Consider the following 18,341-nt stretch of genomic DNA (forward strand, 5'->3'; position numbering starts at 1 on the left):
ATATGGTCAAGTCGTTGGAAGGAAGTCATGTGGAAGGTGACTGTTTTTATTTTATCTGCCTCCAGAGGGCAGAAACAGGACCCATGGGGAAAAGTTGCAAGGAGGTGGGTTTCAGAAGACTTGGTTTAGACCTAGAGTTGTTGATAAAAGGCTGTCTTGGCAAGAAGCATTTTCCCTTTTCCTGCTGGTATTCAGGCTGGGCCTGGGTGCTTAGCTGTCATTGACATGGGAGAAAAGATTCTGCTTAGGGAAGGAGAGCAGGCTGAAAACCTTGAGGTCTCTATCAACCCTGTGATTTTATGAGCCCGGAAAGCCATTCAACCTCTACCTGAAGAGTTCTGATAACTGTGGGACAGATACCCTTGTTTGAAATGACTTCTAAAAACTTATCTATCTATCTATCTGTCTGTCTGTCTATCTATCTGTCTGTCTGTCTGTCTGTCTGTCTATCTATCTATCTATCTATCTATCTATCTATCTATCTATCTATCTATCTATGTACACCTACAATTTGTCTTGCCTTGAACGATAGTAGGGAAGGTGAAACTACAGCTTTGACTGGTTAAATTGTTTTGGGAAATGTGTTTCACTGCAGTTGCAATACTGCTCTTAGATTTTATTGACTGAGCTGGCTGTCCTTTAGTTCGTACTCTAGTAAATTCTCAGCACTCTTCAAAATAGGATTAATTGGCTTTTCATAAATGTTCATCAGATATGGCTCAGGACGTTAGAACAAAAAGTAGATGCAAGGAGTTAATGTCCTCCAAGGTCAAGATTGGGTTTCAAGATTAGAGGTAAGACTGAGCCTGCTGTGACAATCAGCAACCCCCAGCTACAGGCAGAGGAAGGATACTGAGACCGAGAACCTGACTGGGTCTTCTGGATATTAGGTATTACTAGAAAAAGTTTCGAATTTAAAAATTTTGGACTGAGAAGTATTACAGGTTTAATGGTTTGAGAGTTTTCAATGCTAGTTTCAAACTCATGCTTCCCTATATGTTAAAAGTGCATTTCTTTTGTTATGATGTAAGTTATGCAAGATCAGGAAGTGTGACTTTCAATCTTTTATTTTTTAATACGACTCAGCCTACATTGCATGGGCGATGGAAGGGTTTACAAGTCTGTGTATTTTGTCATAGGCCTTAACTTCCAGGCATCTCATTTGGATGTTAATTTTGTACTTGAGCAAGTCCTAAGCTGCTTTTGGAGCGAAGTAATGGCTATGGTTTTATAACTTAGGACCTAGGGTGGCAGATGACTTGGGTTGTCAACACCAGACAGTAATATTCATTGCCTTAGGTTGAGGCCCTCCTTCCCATTTGCAGACCCACCATCTGGGCTAAGACTTTATCATCTCCCACATATGTTCAGGGTATGCCTGTCTGACATGAACCTTGTTCTATATCCTGCTGCCAGAATAATCAGCTTTGAAATCTCCTTCAATCACTTCATGCCTTTATAACCCAGTGTGATGTCTCATTGTCTTTAATTTAAATCCCTCAACATGTAGTTGGGAGCCTTCTCAAAAGTCCCATCTTTTTCCTTGAATTTTCCAATTTTCTGTTCTATTAATTCCCTCCAGAAGAGGCATCTTCATTCATTCAATCATTCATTCATTCAAGGAGGAATCCATATTTATTTACTGAGTATCAGGTGCTTGAGGTTTTTGTTCCTCACAGCAATCTTAGCAGGGAGGCAGTATCACCCTTTAGTAAAGAAATGACTCAGGCTCAGAGAACTTTAAAAACTTGCCCAACGTCACTGGCTTTTGTCTGACTATAATTTCCATGCTTTTTCTACTACACCATACTTCCTCTCATTTTGCAAACATTTATTGGTGTTCTACTCTGTGCCAAAACTGGTGTTAGGTGTTAGGATAAGAAGACAAAAGAAACATTGAGATTATATATATGAACATACATTTAAAATTTTAAGGCATCTTAATGATTCTTCTTAATTACAACAAGTTCAGCCTAGTGGAAGAAATTGGCAGAAATAATTCTGTCTCCTGAATTTTTCTTGCCTACTTTTTTACCTCCTTTGCCAAGCCTGTCTTTCTACATTTGAATTCAAACTTCAAGCCCTCTGAAGTTTGCCCATTTATCTAGTATTTCAGATTCTTCCACATACTTTAAAATTAATCTATTCAACAAACATTTATAAGGGGGAACTATATTCAAAGAACAATGCTAGGTTGATGCTGGGGATACAAAAATGAACAGAACCTGGTCAAGTGGAAGAGATGAATAGTGACTTCAGAGCAATGTGAGAAGAGCTGAAAAGAATTATGAGACTGTGGGGCTATGGGGATGGAGGGGGTGATTTTAGCTGGAGCTCAAAGATGAGGAAATGATCTTCAGATAACCTAGAGGAAGAAATAAGCTTCAGACAGAGTGAAAGCATATGCAGAGGGAAAGAGGTGCTTGGAAATCATAGAGTTCAGCTGGGTTGGAGGTCATGGCTCACGGTCAAACCAGAGAAGCTGAGACAGGAGCTGGGGAAACACTGCTGTTTTTTTTTTTTCTTTTTCTTCTCTTCCAATGCAGACCTATGACCTAGGATTGGACCCATGTTTTAGAAAGATGGCTCCAACAGACTCTTTGAGGACATTTGGGGAAAGAAGCCAGTTAGAAGGAGGGCCCTGTTTGTCTGGATTCACCATTATCCCCTATATTTCAAAAAAAAGAATAGCAAATTCCAGAAGGAAAGGAGTTATTTCTCAGTACTCTTATGTACTTTGGGCTTTAATACAGTACTGTGTATAATAACTTTATCTGATAAATGGTTGTTATGTGTTATTTAGGTCAATGAAAGTAATACATTGCTTCTGGTCACTACCTAGTGTTGCTTTGTAGCCTAATAATTGAGGCTGAAGGTAATTATTTAAAACACCTGGGAAGCTAAAAAGTGAAGTGGCCTCTCTGGGATAGCTTCTACTTTCTTGTCTCCTGAATAATTTCAGGGCTGGGATGGGATGCAGTCGGTTAACCATTTTGAGTCTGTACAACAGGATACATTACATTTGACTTAATTAATATAAACTCAACAGTTATGTAATAATTCCCCTTGTGGCCTATGCATTGTGCTATGTTTGACAGATACAGAAATACAGATATGAGTAAGGAACAGTCTCTGTTCTTGTGAGCGCATATTGGGTGCTGAAAGGGGAGACAGACATTTTAACTTTGGTATAATAAAATCTGTTCGTGCTATGTTTACCGTATGAACAATGTGTTGTGGGAAATAGAGAACGGAGTGACAAAAGAGCTCACAAAGTTGTGAGGATTAAAAAATTGTCAATATATGTGTAAATGAAAAAATAGTCTTAGTCTTAGCTCTGTGTATTACTCAGCAAACACTACATTTATATTGGTGTCGATCTTTTGCAGAACATATAGCTCTCACCTTTCAGGAGTTGCTAGTTCCCCTAAGCCTTAGACTTTTAGTCTGGCTGAACCAAAAAGAGTTTTTGGTTAGTTATGCAGGCCAAAGTGGGGAAAGGAGGATCCCACAGCAACTGCAAATCTGAGCTTGCGGCGCCGGTTATACTCGGCAGATTACGGCATTGGGCGGGACCCAAATCCCCATGTGGTCTCGACATCATTGACATGGCGGAATCCCCCATCTAACCCTCCTGGTTATTTGAGCGGCGGCGGCGGACGGAGGAGGCGGAGGAGAGCAGCAGCGGCGGCGGCGGGAGCAGCGAAGGGGCGGCAGGGAGCCTCAGGGCTGGTGGCTGGGAAGGCGTGGGAGACCCGGTGTGTGGCGCGCCCGGAGCCCCGCGTTTCAGCCCGAGGGAAGGTAAGGCGTGCAGGAGCGGGAGCCTAGAGGGGACCTGGACCCCTCGCCTCCGCCGCCGGGTCCCGGCGCGCTGGAAAGCCCCGGCCGGACGCCGAGTCCGCCAAAGTGCGTGCCTGTCCCGGAGCGCTCCGGGCTTCCCGAGGAAAACTTGGCGCCAGTGTGCTGGGGCGCCTCGAGCTCGTCTGGGCACCCCGGGATCATGGGGCCCGGGATGGGGTCAGTCTCCGGTTTGGGGCCGCGTCTTGCTGGGCTTCAGGCCCCCGCCCGTTCCCTTAGCTGGCCAGGACTTGGAGGAGGGAAAGAAACGGGTAGATTCTCCTTGATGGAAAACAAAACAAAACAAAACAAAAAAACCCTTGGGCAGTGGCTCCCGGGTTCTCCCTCCCCCCTCGTCCTCCTGCAGCCATCCCAGCAGATTTTGTCCGAGGAATCCGCTCCCCCTCCCGGAATCTCCGAGGCAGGAACGCTGCCCGGGAGGGGGAGGGCGGGTGGAGAGGCCGAGGAATCTTCGACGTGTCACTTTCTGAGGCTGTAGATTTCCATATGGTGGAGGGAGGAGGGCGGGCGTGTGAAGTGGGGCTGGAAGTTGGGGCCGCCTCTCCGCGCCAGGCGGGGGGCGGGCCGGGACCTCCGACCCGGGGATGCTCGCGGGGAGGGTCCTGAGCCCGCGCCGGCCCCCCGCCCGGGCCAGGCCTCTCTGGGACACTCCCCGCCTCGCCGCTGGCCACCTCCGAGCGCGCCACGTCCTCCCTCCCTGTCCTGCCCCCCAGGCTCCCCCCGGGCTGGGGGCGGTAACCGGCGGCCGCGGCCGGACTCGGCGAGCCAAGCGGTGGAAGCTCGGGCGGGGGAGCGGGGCGCGGCGGGAAGGAGCAGGCGACCCGGTGTGTGGGCCAGCATAGTTCCGGTCAGTCGGTCACCCCGAGGGGCGCCCCGGCCGGGGGTGGGGTGGGCGGGCGGAATCCACGTCCTGAGGCGGTCGGGAGGGGCCGTGCGGACCGTCTGGTGCTCGCGGCGGGGCGGGGGCCGCCGGCGTGGGAAGAGCCTGTCACTCTGGGCGGAAAGTGGGGCCTCGGGCTGTGCCCGCGATCTCTCCCAAAGGTCCGGTCCCGGCGCCCAGTGGGAGCCCGAGCCCCGGGGCCCGGTGTCCCTGGAGACGGGGCTGGGCCGCCCGGCGGCGCCGTTGGCGGGGAGGCTTCCAGGAGTCCGCGGTTGGGGTTGGAGCTTTTCGAATCCCAACTCCTACCCTGCTATCCCTGACGAAGGGAAGCAGTGGCATTTTATCCAGACAGTGCCATTTGCGGACTTCCTTGAAAGTTAAAACTTTTTATTTTCTTCTCTCTTCAGCCTAGCGTGTTCTTGAAACAAAATTTGGAATTTGGCCGCGATGGGCCAACGCTGGGACCCCAGATCCACGCGTTTCTCTCTCCATCCCTGTTGCTTTCTAGTCTCCCTCCCCTTCTTCCAGCCAGACTTAATCATATTTTGGAACAGGCGAGGTCTTTTGTTGGGTGGGCACCCCCTTGATTGCTTGTCTATTTACTTTTTAATGTGCAATTAATTTGATTTGAATTTCCTCCAGTTTCCAGGCCCTGTTAGGGAAAGCTAAGGAAGAGGGAACACGCCACTTTTTTTTTTTTTTTTGATGTGGAGAGAGGTGGGGCATTGGGAAAGGGGAGGCATGGTGATTGTGGGCAAAGAGTCAGAGGGAGCAGACAGACCCGGAAGAAAAGGAATCTGCTCTGGAATAACACTTTTTTTTTTTTTTTTGAGGCTTCAGGCCTTGGGCAAAAATGCACCGCTCTGTTCTGATTTCTACTGCCTGAGTTGCTCTTCATTCTCAAGTTAAATCTGTGCCTCTGGGGCCCTGGACAACGCCTGGGGAAGAGGCCCGCAGCCCCAGCCAAGAGCAGCCCGTGGCCCTGGTTTTGTACCTTGAATGGGGGCCCTTGGTTCCCCCTAATTGGAGGCCGCCCTGTTGGAACCATCGTTCAGTAAATTTCCTAGCTCCCGTGGAGCAGCTGTTAAGGAGGGTAAAGTCTTTGGGCTTGTTTTTGATCCTGCAAGGGGACCTCACCCATGAGGGTATAATTCTCACTTTGTTCGGACACTAGAGGGTCACCCACAAGCTGGCTGAGAATGAGGAATAGCTGGTAAAAAGAAAAAGTCACTAAAAATGGTACTTAAACTCATACGTGCTTTTAAAGTGTTTGGTTTAAATGCTTCTAAGAAAAAAATTCTACGGAAAGATAATGTTCATTTAAAAGAGATGTTAAAACTGCAAGGTATCATCATGGAATAGGAGGTTGTAGCTTCTAATTACAGTATATACAATTTCAGAAAGATATTCCAGTAACCTTTTAAGACAGACTTTATAAATAGCTCACATCAGACCATGGGCTGTACTGGAGAGCCAGTCTTCTGGGGTTTCTGGAGGAATGCTTGGGATCAGTTAGGAAGCTAGCTCTTTGAGCCTAGGTACTAGTTTACTCTGTAGGAGTTTGTGCTCCTTTTCCTTAACAGCTCATTTAACGTGGTGGAATTTGATAGCGTCCTTGGAACCTAAAACCCGAAGAATTTCCCAACTTTACAGTATTAGGAAAAAGAGGCCCAGGGAGGGGAAGTGACTTGTCAGCACTACTATCATAGATTAAAATCCAATACGGGATTGTATTAATAGCTACTCTTTCTTGGATATCTAATGGGTACTAAGTACTATGTATTGTGCTTTTTTATGTATTATCTCATTAAAATTCTAATAGTCTTTCAATTTAGCTGATGTTAAGGACATTTTACAGACAAGGCATTGAGGTTCACAGAAATTTAGTGACTTGCAGAAGACCACATAGAATTTTCTTTGAGGGTGGAAATGGTTCTGTATCTGTGCTGTCCAGTGTGGCAACCACTAGGCACGTGTAGCTGTTGTACCATTTGAAATGTGGCTAGTTTGAGGAACTGTGTTTTAAATTTTATTTACTTTTAATTATTTTAAACTGCTACTCGTGGCTAGTGGTTAGTTACCATGTTGGAGAACACAATGTAGACCTTTCTGACTCCCAAATCTATTCCTATTTAACTGGGTCTTACTGCTTTTTAGATCTCGTAGTTCACTTTTCTTTCTTCCATACTACTAGAAGATGCTTACGTTCAGCTCTTAAGTGAACTCTAAATACTGAATTAGTGATAGCTCAAAAACAAACAAAAAATGTTTTTTTTTTAAATGCTTGCACGTCATAGTAAAAACTCATAGACACTTTCAGTGACACTTCCTTGTGTGGTTGAAATAATTGCTATAAGGGAATCAGAGCTTATTGGTTATTTTAGTGTAATAAAAGGTTATAAGGAGGAGGCAGTATGAAGAATCACTATTGGGAAGTTAAAAAAGAAAATGACCCCAACATCCATGCTTACCTCTTCATTGGTGATTCTTTTTGTCTTTATAAGTGTCAGGTAAATAATACAACCAAACCATCATTCACTTTCCTTTGTGTAGCTGCACAATTAATCTGAAGAATTAAAGTCATTGCTTTACTACCAAAGAATAAAATTTAAAACACTAGATTGTCTATGAATTGGGAAGAATATGTTTAAGATTGACACAGACAGCAGGAAAGATTCTTTTGGTGGCATATGGTCAAATAGTTTTCTGATTAGTGGATTTAATTTAAATCTGTTGCATTTCAGAGTTTATTTGGTAGAAGGAATTTCAACAACTTTGATTTTTATATGAAATAGTGAAAACTCCAACTCATGTTAAAGTTAAGCATTCATTTATCTGGATTTCATCCATAAACAAACTAACAATACTTTTTTCTTTCCTTTTTTTTTCCTCTTTGCATGTTGCTTTCAAGAAAAGACAGTGATAAAATAGTCTTTTTATTAGGATTTTTAAAGAGGTGACTTCCAGGTTCCCTATAAATATATCTGAATCTGCTGTACATTTCATAGTTACTGTACTGCCCAGGGATAATTGCAGTTCATAATCCTGACCCTAGAGCATTAGACGAACCTAAAAGACCTACACTAGTAAATCAGCTTTAAATTGCTCTATATTATTTTAGTGTTCTGTGGATTGCAGGGCCTCTAGCTCTGAAAATTGTAAGTTCAACCGAAAATGAGGCATCAGTTAATGAGACTGTTCAGAGAGCTGAAAAACTCTGTTCATACCCATTCCTGACTATTGGGATCATAGTTATTTTCAAAGAACCAACATAAAAACCGTGTTATAAATAGGAGTATAGTGTTCTTGTGTATGTGACAAACAGAGGAAACATGATTTGACTCGTGTAGTTCTGTTTGTAGGACATCAAGGTACTTAAAACAAATGAGAGAGAATTTTACAAGATGTTGAAATTATGGGCAAAGATTAGAAATCTTATACACCCTAGTGAGGGTCACATCTGAGTTATCAGTTTGAAATCAGAGTATCTTTTCAACCTATCTGTGTTTTCACTTTAGAAATCGTGATTACCTCTTACTCACTTTAACGAGGTTAATCCATTCAATGAGAGTTTTTTGTGCTGAGACGTTGTTTTTAAGTAAACCTTAATTCTATCCTTAACAGCTGTTGGGAATGCACTTAAGTGTTTGAGGAGAAGCTTTATTCCTTAGTTGACTGGGAATGCTTTTGAGTATAGGAAAGTGTATTTTTTGCCTTAAAATGCCCACTATGGTATGGTATTAATGTGTTTTAAAAAGGCAGAGACTGAGTTACTGTGGCTAGACAGAGGAAGCTTTCTATGGAAGCCAAGCACAGGCTCACTTGAGAGGATGACTTGATGGTTGGTACTTGAACTCTTTGCAAGCTACATCTAGTGAGCGGCCAGTAGTCACAAGCTCATCCAGAGGGGAATTGTTTGTGGTGCAGGTTTAGTATCAAGGATCGGTATGTAGGTTGGGGTGGGAATTCGGGGGTTGGGAGATTTTTAAACCACCAAGTCTAAATCAGATAAGATAGACAATAATGATCAGCCATTATAGGTGGGGAGGTTTCTCAATTTGAAAATGGATCAATCCTCAGATCTTTTTCTTTTTTGTCCCCAGTTGAGATATGCAAGTTTAACATTCTGAAACACCTGGGTTGTGATTTCCTTGGCTGATGAGATGTCCTTGGCAATACTCACTGTCAGTTCAGGCACTGGCTTCTGATGTGTTTTGTTTCTATAATATTAAAACTGCATGTCAGTTTTTAAATAACTGGAGGGAGAAGATTCATTAAAATGGTATTGAGCCAAAGTTAGCATTTTTTGAGATTCCAGTAAGTATCTGTTTAAAATGTCCCTTGTATTAAATGATTACATTTTAGTTTAAAATGTAATTTTTATTTCATTCACTTGTTTATTGACTCAGAAGGCATTTATTGAGTTCTAGACTAGATTCTTTGTTAATAGAATATTCTTTCCTGTTCTGACTTTGCTTTTGGCAAGTGCAAGGCATTCTTTTGTTTACTTACAGGGGTATTTTGCTCATATTTTTGGAATGTTGTGCAGAGAACTATGTCTACCACCAAACTCCTAGAGCAGGATGGTGACAACTTCAATCTTTGCTCCTTTCTGAAATTTGAGAAATGTTAAATTTGAGTCACACACTAGAAAACCTCATGTCTGAGTAAGTGGATGTAAATACTTAAATGTTTAAAATTCAATTTGTATTAGAGTTTAAGGCGTCTGATATATCATTGTTTTGCCTCTGAAAGATAAGATTTTTATAAAGGCAACCAGTCAGAAAAATTTGCTTAAGCAAAGTTGATACAACACTAACTCATAGTGTTCAATTATGAAAAGCTTTCTGTTGAAATAATTGTCTAGAAAATGATCTTGATATGTGAGCAAATGTAGTATGTTTGAGAAATAATGGAAGATTCTAAAATCCCAGGAAATAACATGATTTAATTTATTCTTAAGGGGCTCAGTCAGATTCTACACAGCTGGTGAAAGAGGGTCTCTATAAAAATAACTCTCTTGTTCTGGATGTAACTAATTAGGAATTTGCAGTTATCCAGGCAAGTCCAGGATAAAGTTTGGCTTCCTATTCTGTATGAAAAGGTATTACTGTAACAAGTTTCAATAGCTCATAAGGGGGAATATTTACCTAATTAGGAGAACAAACCATTTTTAAGCACCTTGGAAAAAATCAGTTTACTTAAAAGCAATGTGGAACTGCAACATGCGTTCAAGTCAGTTCTAACTGAGCTTTTACTAGAGGTGCAGGAGCCTTTGTAAGTCTTTGACTGCCATGAAATAAATACGGATTTACTCATTGCTATCACTTAAACTGGGTATAGTTTACCGGCAAAAGTTAGAACTATATTTTTGTATGCAAAATAAATCATGAGAATAAGTGAATATCTACCTCCCCTATCTCACCCCACCCCCATTAATAGACTCCAACTGTGCCTATTGTTTTAATGGTTTTCTGTTGGCTTTTGTTTTGCTGCTTGTCTCTCATAAGCACTTGATGGCACATTGGGGAGAGCAGGTGTTAAAGGTTTAGGAACATCATTATTGCTTTTAGCTACCCATCTCCATGTGAATTTGGGCAGAGTTGTGGAAAGTTTTGCCAGTGGTATTTAGATAAGCTCATTACACATCCTCTCTTCTGCTTTTACTGAAGTAAGATGTTCCTGGACAGCTTATTTCCAGGTACTTTGTGAACTGACCCACAAGAAGAGTATATTTCTTTTAAAATATTTCCAGAATATTTACATCCACTTACTCAGATGTGAGGTTTTCTAGTGTGTGAATTTTTAGGGTTCATATTGACCAGTTTTTACAGTATAAGTTGTAATTTTAGGATTCTTGATATATTCTTAGATACTACTCCTTTTTCTCTTATATTTTAAAGTCTTTTTTTTTTAAACCCATTTTATGTCTTCTATTGTTTAAGTTGTTTAAGTCATTTAAGAGGAAAATACTAAGTCTTCAGATATTGCTTCTTCTGACTTTTCTGTTTTGGTTTATCTTATCTCAGGAAAAAGTTTCAATTTAGGTGAATCAGAAAAATACTCAAAAGTATGTTGAATCGGAACATTATACTGTTTTGCACTTGTGAACATAAAAAGCTACAGCTCCTGTGGAAAACAGTTTTGCGGTTTCTCTAAAAATTAAACATAGAATCACCTAGTCCTTCCATTCCTTGGTATGTACCCAAAATAAATGAAAGCAGGGACGCAAACGGATACTTGTGCACCAGGGTTTATAGCAGCATTATTTACAATATCCCAAAGGTGGAAACAACCCAAGTGTCCGTTCACAGATGAATGGATAAACAAAATGTGGCCTATACACACGATGGAGTATTATTCTACTATAAAAAGGGATGAAATTCTGATACCTGCTACAGCATGGATGAACTTTGAAAACATTATGATGAGTGAAATAAGCTATACACAAAAGGACAAATATTGTATGTTTCCACTTACGTGAAGTACTGCAAATAGGCGAATTCATAGAGACTGAGTATAATAGGGGTTACCAGGGGCTGGGGCAAGGGGGACAGGAGTTACAGTTTAATGGGTACAGAGTTTCTGTTTGGGGTGATGAAAAAGTTGGAAATGAATAGTGGTGGTGGTTGTACAGGGTTGTGAATGTGCTTGATACCACTGAATTAGACACTTGTAAATAGTTAAAGTGGCAAATATTATGTTTATTTTATCACAGTAAAAAATTTAAAAAAAATGGAAGGAGATTTAATTTGTGTGATTTCAGTTTGCCTGTTTGTTCCCGTCGGTTTACTTCATGCTGTTCTGTAGATCATCCCCCAGCCCTAGGCCATTTTTGGAGATCAGAGTTACCTTATTTTATTAACTGACTTGAATTTAAGAGGAGATTATTTCAAAGTAGTAGATCTCTGGAGGGAAAATAAGATTTTTTAACATTCAGATGAACCAGGTAGTTTATTAATATCCACAGACTGCGTAGGAACATAATTTATCCTGAATTTCACTGTGAGTCATCCAGAAACCAGAAAATTGGATGTACAATTAGATCTGTCATATTTTCTAACCTTTGAACATTTTTTTTTCAATTTTTTGTCGCCTTCAGTAGTTAGGAAAAACTCTGCTTTCCACTCAGAGAAATGGTCGAAGTCATCTCAGTACTCCTGTTGGAAATGCATTAGGTGCTAACATTCTTCAATTTGTTAGACTAAAAGTTATGGGGAGGGGATAGAGGGAAAGAAAGAAAGCAGTAGTATTGTTTTATTCCTCTGAACTTGTCCCTAGCACATAATGATTTCATAGTGGTGACTGCTCTGAGTATTTTTTTGCTTCTGAGAAATTGATGTTGAGTTTGGGCAGATCACTTATGAAAAGATGGGGCAGACTTTTTGTTAAGTGAATATAAAACTTAAACATCCGATGTAAGTGCATGTTAGGAATACTGAAAATAGCAGATAACAATTCAAATGGAAAGATACAAGTTTATATACAAATAAGTTCAGGGGGAAATTATCTACTGTGTTCTGTAATGTCTTTGCCATCCATAATAGTTCATTAATTCCTGAACTCCTCAAGGGAATGCTGCTGGTATGTGTGCATGCTTCGTGATCTGTATGGGTATATTTTCTTCGCCCTGTGTGTAAATGGCTTTCATATTGTAGCAGGTCATTTTTGTGGCCTAGTAATTACTCTAGAGATAGGATCGTTACCAACTGATATCAAAAGTTACTAAGAGTCACAGTCTCTGTATCTCGTAGAGATACAAAGGATTACATCACGTTCACAGACTGTTCTTTGATTTTTGACACTTTTCTAAAGAAAAGTGTCTCATTCTGTTGTAGCTCCTCATGTTCCAGACACATCATTTTACATAATTTATCATTTTCTTTAAATCCTTCTGGCACTTTATCTGTGCTTTTCAGAACCCTTGTCCTTTTCCTTGTTGTCCGATTGTGTAGGGATGATTACTGATTTAACTTAATGTCTTTCGCGGTGAGTGCATAGTAAATGCTTATTGGATGGTTGGATGAATTCCTCGGTTGAATGTGCCACTTAAACTTAGTACTTCTTCTCAGGCACTCAAGTCAGTATTTCTTCTACTGAAGTTGATCTCTTTGAAGTATGGGCCATATTGTAGGCATTGTTGTGTTTCCACAGTTTTCCTGAAAAATTTTTTTCTCCTAAGTATTAAATTAAAACAAAAGCATGAGTCACCTTCAGTGCAAACCTGGCCTTTCTCTTAGGGCTATTTTAAAGAAATGAAGTTCTCCAGAGACTTTGTCATGTCTGTATCAGATCACTAATTGATTTTGAAAATTTGAACAAATAGCTTCTATTTCTATTCCCTAAAAATGTGGCCCTCGATTATGTATGTTTTGCTTGTCTGTTGGAGTCAGTTTGGGAATTATAAATTAGAAAAATTACTTTCTGAAAAATGTAACTTTTCAGAGATTTGTGGTAGTTGAAAACAATTCTTTTATATGGAAATTCTAGAGGGAGGGATTAAGGGAAAGAAAAAAAACCCAACATGTGCCTTGCTGAGATGTTGAGGGCCCAGCAGAGAGAGTTGATGCTGCTAGACTGGTGACCAGAGTGTTTCGTGCTAAACTAAGCCATGGAGAAAGGGTCAGAGAGCATGTCATGGAAACCTGAGGAGAATGACCTCAGCCATTTGAAGGTGGAGTCAAAGGGTACCTGAGAAGGGAAGAATCTTCTGGAGGATTATAGGGCTAATGTGTGGATTTGGGGGGTGCACCCATTCTTATTCATTATGTCTGGGGTGGGATCTGGAAATCCTTATCAAGCGTTCCAGGTGAATGATATGATCAGTCAAGTTTGGGAAACCCAGGATTGGGGACTCAGCCCTCTTGGTAATTTATCCTTTTAAGGTGTTTGACCTGATGGCTGCAATGAAGAGAGGTGGGCGGAGCACTTAGGACACCAGAGAGAGGATTCCAATTAGAATTGAAGAGTTCCTCAGAAGGGTTTTATCATCACATGCTTTGGGGTAAAACGATAACCAGCCCTTGGCAGTTTTACATGGAAACGAGGACCCTTGTCATTTGAGCACTACTTCCAAACACTGACTACAAATTGGATGTAAAATACAATAGTGACCAGCAATTCTCGATCACATACCCTGTGCCAGGCACTTATGTGTATGTGTGTATATATGTGTATATATTCCATGTTCATTAAATTATGAAAGGTAGATGGTATTTGTTTTCCTATATGTTTCCAGTATCCACCGCCGAAGGCAGAACATACCCGGTGCCCTGTAAATGTTTGTTGAGTAAACTAAGATTAGAAGACATGCTCAAAAGTGTTGAAAAGATCACCTAAACTGATCCCAGAACTTCTTTTTCCAGCTATATGACACTGCTTCTTTAATAGTTCACATTAAATGTCTTATTTGTATCTCCAGACTTGGGACAGTGTCTGTGTTCCCAGGCAGCCAGATGCTAAGACTAAGTATTAGTTGAATGCCACCCATGTATTCAACCTGTCTGTGGTCCAGAAACCTAAAATTTATTTTTGAAACAATAATAATATTCTGGACATCTCCAAAGATGGAGATTTTCCTAGATTGTTTTCTGTAATAGCACCTTAACCTTGGAATGAGAGAAACCAGAGAATAAAAGTATACTTCATAGAAAGTAATGTATAAGAAACTCAGTATAGTGAATGGGAAAAATCTAGAGAAGTTGGTTAAGAAATGGTCGTGAAACATGACTCAGACATTTGAGGAATTTTATGAAAGAGAGCCCTTTTCACTCAGGGGCAGTACAGTTTTGTTCATCTCACATTCCCTCTCTTCAGTGCCTTTCATTTGAGTTAATTTATATAGAGTAAGATCCTGTACTTATAATTTGCACCTGGAAAAGCAAGGCCTCCGCATTCCTAATACTAACCCTCTCTGTCCTTGCAAGGCTAACAGTTTGTGGTGTTTGGGTTGCACCGAAGGCAGCCACAGGGATGGGACGAGCCCAGAACTGACTGGAGCATGCCTCGTCTCTGCAAAGAGCAGCCCCCGTGGTGAATAAAAGGTGACCTCAGGATTCCGAGGAGCCCTGTGCTTTCCCAGACGGTCGAGACGGCCTGGGGAGCTGGCAGCCCTAAATGCTTCCTTTGTTAGAAATCATTGAGCTCCCCACTCCATCTTTAGAAAGTGAGTTCACCAAAGGTGAGTTAAGGACAAGGCTTTGAAGTCGGACCTGACATGCTTTCTCCTGTGTTTGTGTTGGGGGCGGTGTGGATGAAGAGCCTAATGAAGATGCAGCGCCCAAGGTGGTTCCCTGAAACTGCTTCTTGCCGCTTCACAGAAATGCTGCTCGTGGGCCAGAAGGAGCTGTGTGCTTCTCTGGGGATTGTGTTTCCACGGGATGGTGAGGACTGTTAGAACAACTTTCTCTTGTTTCTCAAAACTTCTGCCCAGAAGGGAGGCTATAAATGGTGAAACGTTCACAATGGGTGGCACCACAGAGAAGTGCTCCCCCGTGCCGGGCTGCCCTCCGCTGGGTGCAGCTGGGGGCCGGGAAGCCTTCGGCCGGTCACCCAGCTTTCCTTCTCTGTGGTTTGATCCTCATGACACAGAGCACCACAGGGTCAAACTAACTTTTAAGAGTAACTTAATTGGAAAACAGCTGTTTTATACCTTAAGATGTAAGCAGTTCTAAGCACTACGAAAAAGGAGTATGTTTTAGTTTTAGGATTTGGGCATTTTATGTGTTGATTTTAAATTGCTTGGACCCTCTTCTGTCTGACCCTTCACATACTTTCATCACCTTCACCTGAAGGTGGGGATTTACTTACTTAATTTCAGGTAAGAGAGACTGAAATTGTCCCTGTGTACACTCATCTTCAAGGAAATTATAAAATCAGTAGCATTGAGCCTCCTAGAAGGGAATTAAGTTCAGTTTTTAAAATGCTCTCCTTTAAAAATTATTTATCTCTTTAATGAACATTTTTCACTATTTATTCTTAGTGCATGAAAACACTGGAAGTGGGTATCCTTGTTGTACCACAAGTAAAGAGCGATAATTCCCAAAGCCCTAGCTGTGCCCCTGAGTTTTAGACCTAGTCAGTCAACTGCAGATGGTCTTCACCTTACTTCCCCACAGACGTTTCAGACTCAATCTACCTGTTGTCGTTTTTTTTTTTTTTTTGAAGAGAGATGGAGGAGGGAGAAGAAATGGATAGCAATTTTTAAAGCTTGGATTTTACTTCAGGCTTTAATTAGCAATGGATATCTTTAATTTACCATAAAATTTCTTTATTAATGAAGAAACATAGCTATTGCCAGGGTTATTTGATTTTGACATATTCTAATCTTGCTGTGTGGTTACTGTGTAGTAGCTTTCCCGGATCTGAATGAAACCTGCGACAATCTGAGTAATTTAAAAGCATAGCTTTTTAGGTTTTGCCATTTGCTTGTCATATTAAATTTAAACATGGAAACAATGTCACTTCTGATTTATGTTTTACTTTCCAATTCTCTTAGTTCAGTTTCCTTAGGAGTTCAAACCCATTAGGGCATAATAGTTGGCTAAAAAGAGAAAGAACTGAGGATACTAATAAACTTCTCCACTAGATTACCTTAGCTTTATTTCGTTTGGAGTAACTTTGAGCCCCAAGTGATTGCCATTAACCTAGTTCTGCAAGTGTTCCTTCCTTGCTTTTGTGAGGAGCGGGGGTTGTAGGAGGGAGTGGAGGGGAGCAGGCCAGGGTTTGGGAAGGATGTAGTTCCAATGAAGGTGAGCGAGTTTGTTCCTATTATGTTTTATGTGGGATGATAACGTTTTCCAAATTCTAGTTTCCACTGAGTCATCTGTGAGTTCAGTAGAGGGGCAATTCTAGTCTGCTGTCAGATGTTCTGCTTGGCAGGTTAATGAAGAACTTCTTTTTAAAAGTGTTTTAAACACAAATTGCTGTTTTTGTGTATCTTCAATAACTGTCAATTTGGCCAAGAAATAACTTTTATATCATTTTTCATGAAAACTCATAGAATGATTTTTCTAGATAGTTTAATTGCAAGATAGTTTAGATTAAAAGGAAACATCTCTTTGGAGAAACCATGCTGCTTGGGAATTCTTTAGTCCCCATCTGTAAACAATAGCAGATTATCACTTACAGTTTTCGTATTTGGGGATCATGGGAAACTACTCACTTAACTTGGAACTAGTATTTTTGGTAAGAAGGTAAATCCTTTGTCATCATTTATAGTGGGCTGATTGAGCCCATGTGCTCTGGCAGCTGAGCCCTGCGTTTGAGACCCCACTGCAGATTTCTGTCTCTGACTTTGGTTAAGCTACTGAATCTCAGTGACTCAGTTAAAAGGAATTGTTAGGACTGTTTGGCTCCATATGGTGCTTTGTCAAGTGCTTAGCAAGTGATAGTTGCTGTTTTATTACTCTATTCACTGACTACAGGCAGATTTAATTGTTGGACACATTTCTTAATGGAATGGTAGTTATCTAAAGACATTTCCCAATTACTCTGAAAGTGTATATGAATACTAACCATCAGTTTTGTCTTGGCCTTGCCACTGACTCCTTGCGTGTTCTTGGCCAAGTGACGGCTTTGTAGCTTCCCTCCAAAGTCATATTTGAGCTGTTTACCCTAGTAAAGTAATGTGGGCATAAAGTGAAATATAATATATGTAAGAAGCACTTTGAGGGGGGTGGAAAAGCAGGTCTGAATGCCAAGAAGTATTTAATTAAACAAGTGCTACTTCTACCAACATTTTTCTTCTTCCCTGCCTCCTGAAAGAGAGATGGTCCCTTTTTAAGCTCTACTTCCTATCCTAAAATCTAGGATCAAAGGAGAGTTGTAATAAAGGAGAGTCACTCCCTCCCATTCCCTCTCTTTTTTGTGGATGTTGTTCTAACTTTTTAGGACAGGAGGTCGGGCCTGATGTTAGTGGGTGAAACCATGGGGCTCCCAGGACCTGCCTTTCATCTCTGGGTCACCACCTCGGACAGTGTTCTTCACCTCTGTAACAGTCTGAAGACACCACTGCTGGGGAGCAGCGCACTGCAGGCCGAGACCTTGAAGTGGGTCTAGAAGTCTCAGCCACCTTCGCGGCTCGTTGTTGTTCGGATGCTCATTTCTTTAGAATAACATAGAATGTTTGGCAGAGGTGTCAATGACTAAAAGAGTTTTCTCTGCTTTGGCGGTGCCTAAGTCTCACCGGCTTCTTGTAAATTGGAAGCCGAGCTCCAAAAAAGTAAGAGAAGAAAAACAAAACTGAATTCTAGCTGGTTGTTTACTGGCAGGGTTGTTCTAGACATAAACACAGTTGAATGGAAAGGATAATAGGGATTGGAGCCTGTGTTGCTCCGTGAGAGTGAATGAGCCAGTGTTAGACCTTCATGTTGGAGAAAAAAACAACATTCACCTTTTAAAAAAACAAAACAAAAACAAAAATAAAGCAGTCATTGCAGGCTGACTGATGAAAATTAAAGGTCAGTTTCTTCACTGCCCCACCTCACTGAGCGCCTGGGGCCATGTTAATAGTGGCAATCCTATTATTTTCTTGCAGTAGGCAGGAAATGCTGTCTACACCCATTAGATTTGTTTCAGTGGCCCCTGGCTGGAAATGAAGAAA

The 18,341-nt window shown here is 41.4% G+C and overlaps 1 protein-coding gene across 4 annotated transcripts in view; it reads left to right on the forward strand.

The window, feature by feature from the left end:
• Positions 1 to 3,593: 3,593 nt before the first annotated feature.
• FNDC3B (fibronectin type III domain containing 3B) overlaps positions 3,594 to 18,341 on the forward strand; it is a 312,077-nt gene continuing 297,329 nt past the window's right edge. For 2 of the 4 annotated variants that reach the window (XM_064492811.1, XM_064492820.1), the window contains exon 1: positions 3,594 to 3,801. The gene's annotated coding sequence lies outside the window, so the exon portion shown is untranslated. Of the gene's footprint in view, positions 3,802 to 4,458; positions 4,706 to 18,341 lie in introns of those variants that run through there. The other 2 variants (XM_064492826.1, XM_064492816.1) reach the window with 2 other exon arrangements.

Source organism: Camelus dromedarius, chromosome 2 (genome assembly GCF_036321535.1).
Source record: "Camelus dromedarius isolate mCamDro1 chromosome 2, mCamDro1.pat, whole genome shotgun sequence".
Classification (NCBI taxonomy): Eukaryota; Metazoa; Chordata; class Mammalia; order Artiodactyla; family Camelidae; genus Camelus; species Camelus dromedarius.